The 2,500-nt window shown below is 33.8% G+C and overlaps 1 protein-coding gene across 2 annotated transcripts in view; it reads left to right on the top strand.

Annotated features, from left to right (window-relative positions):
* LOC122265658 (uncharacterized) overlaps positions 1–1,092 on the top strand; it is an 18,341-nt gene extending 17,249 nt beyond the window's left edge. For both annotated transcript variants that reach the window (XM_086555327.1, XM_043035052.2), the window contains exon 2: positions 1–1,092. This exon is cut by the window's left edge and continues 1,582 nt beyond it. The gene's annotated coding sequence lies outside the window, so the exon portion shown is untranslated.
* Positions 1,093–2,500: the final 1,408 nt, after the last annotated feature.

The following is a 2,500-nucleotide window of genomic DNA, read 5'->3' as shown; positions in this document are numbered from 1 at the left end:
TTGTGGCAAGGAGCCAGGTTTATGAATACACTTTATGTATATTCAATTCATTGTGGCAAGGAGCCAGTTTTATGAATACACTTTATGTATATTCAGCCTCATTGTGGCAAGGAGCCAGTTTTATGAATACACTTTATGTATATTCAGCCTCATTGTGGCAAGGAGCCAGTTTTATGAATACACTTTATGTATATTCAATTCATTGTGGCAAGGAGCCAGTTTTATGAATACACTTTATGTAAATTCAATTCATTGTGGCAAGGAGCCAGGTTTATGAATACACTTTATGTATATTCAATTCATTGTGGCAAGGAGCCAGTTTTATGAATACACTTTATGTATATTCAATTCATTGTGGCAAGGAGCCAGTTTTATGAATACACTTTATGTATATTCAATTCATTGTGGCAAGGAGCCAGTTTTATGAATACACTTTATGTATATTCAATTCATTGTGGCAAGGAGCCAGTTTTATGAATACACTTTATGTATATTCAATTCATTGTGGCAAGGAGCCAGTTTTATGAATACACTTTATGTATATTCAATTCATTGTGGCAAGGAGCCAGGTTTATGAATACACTTTATGTATATTCAATTCATTGTGGCAAGGAGCCAGTTTTATGAATACACTTTATGTATATTCAATTCATTGTGGCAAGGAGCCAGTTTTATGAATACACTTTATGTATATTCAATTCATTGTGGCAAGGAGCCAGGTTTATGAATGCACTTTATGTATATTCAATTCATTGTGGCAAGTTGTAGAATTACAACTGATGAAATATGATAGAAGCTTTGCCACCTGCAACAGTGTGGTTTTGGCATTCCTTCCTTTATATCTCACCAGTTGTATGAATATGCACTGGATAGAAACATTAACATGTTTATGTCTTATAGTGTACTTGAATAGAATTTGGCATGAAAGGCTAGAGCAAGGATCCTTAAACAAAACACATGACCTCACCTCTGATTCTGATTCTGATATGGAGTACACTATAGTAAATTCACTCACTAAGGATATTAATTACATAATAATATATAAAAGAATTGAAATTGAATTTCATAAAATTACTGTTGGTAAAAATAAAATCATTTCATAAATACAGTAAACGGTAAATCCATGATCTGACGGTATAACAGAAGGTTTACCTTTTCCATTGGAGTTAATCCTGTATTCTGGTGTCTGCACATCTCACCACATAAATGTATAAAACATGATGGGGACTTCATGACAATAACTGCATCATAGTATTCATTTTCTTGTTATTGAATAATATTATCACATTATAATATGTGAACTTTGAGTCCATTCATATTTATTTGGTTTAGGAACTGCAGTTGAAACCTCTTGTGATTTTGTTTCATTAAACAAAGTTTAAAGACCAAAGTAAAGCAGTTTACTGGTATTTCTGTTGTGTGCTTTTGAACTGTGAAAACATGGCATGAAATGTAGCATTTTAAAAATCCACTATTGACTTGTACAAACAAGCAAGAGAAAGAGATTTCGATTGCTTCATGACTTTACTGAACATAATTTGTTTGTAACTACAGGTAGTACATCTGTCTTTGTTATTTAGCTTGCTTTATCTTGAGATCCCATAATCCATATGTTGGCATAGAAGGAAGGAACTGGAGAAGCTCTACACTTTTCTCCAGCTGCATAATATTTTGGAGTAATGACATATCCTGGCAATCAAGGAAAGATGTTAATGGACTTCACTCATGTTGGACCCTTTTGTACAATTAGGCTGAAGCTAAATTTTGTTGGATGTAAAGACACTTTGGTAGGAAGAGAGTTCAGACATTTTATTTAAAATGTACAAATCATTTCATTGTTGGTTGTTCAGGTATCAGTTGGTAACTTATGTATACAGGTATAATTCCAGAAAATAATGTTTGTGTCTGGTTTTGTTTATTTATTACCTGGAAACTAACTTCATGTCCAGGGATTGTGTAGTTAAGCTTAAATGCAAGTTTGAACAATTTATTAATTTTCAAAATACCAGTTAACCCAGTTCCGTGACAAGTCAGGTTGTAGAGCCATTATATATAGGCATATACCTGATTTATAAAGGCTTGAATAGTTTTTTCATTATGCCTCTTAACATTAGAATAATCTCTTGAGTGTTATGTTAGAATTTACTAATGGTTTTGGTATTATTGTCCTAACTTAGGTTTTTGTTCTTGCTTTATGGTTCATTTACTAATTATTTTAGGTTATATGTCTACTTTATGGACAAGCCATTGGAAGTAACTGGCTATATGTTAAACCTGTTAATGTTTTCACATATACTTATATCAACAGAAAGCACATCAGAAGTGGAGGTAGGTCAGGTCAAAGTGTCAGGCAGTAAGAAGAGTGGGTCTCATAGTGCTTATCCACTCTTCCCTCATACCAGCCGACACCTCTATCTGAGCTGACCTGTCTCTACTTTTGTTTTCCTGGCACGTGGAAGCAGAGGGAAGTCAGGTCAGGTCGAAGTGTGGGGAAGTATGT

This window comes from Penaeus japonicus, unplaced genomic scaffold (assembly GCF_977035675.1).
Source record: "Penaeus japonicus unplaced genomic scaffold, GWHDUDI00000001_assembly GWHDUDI00000001, whole genome shotgun sequence".
Taxonomy (NCBI): domain Eukaryota; kingdom Metazoa; phylum Arthropoda; class Malacostraca; order Decapoda; family Penaeidae; genus Penaeus; species Penaeus japonicus.
The sequence above is the reverse complement of the archived record's forward strand: the minus strand, read 5'-3'. Positions and strand labels throughout refer to the sequence as shown.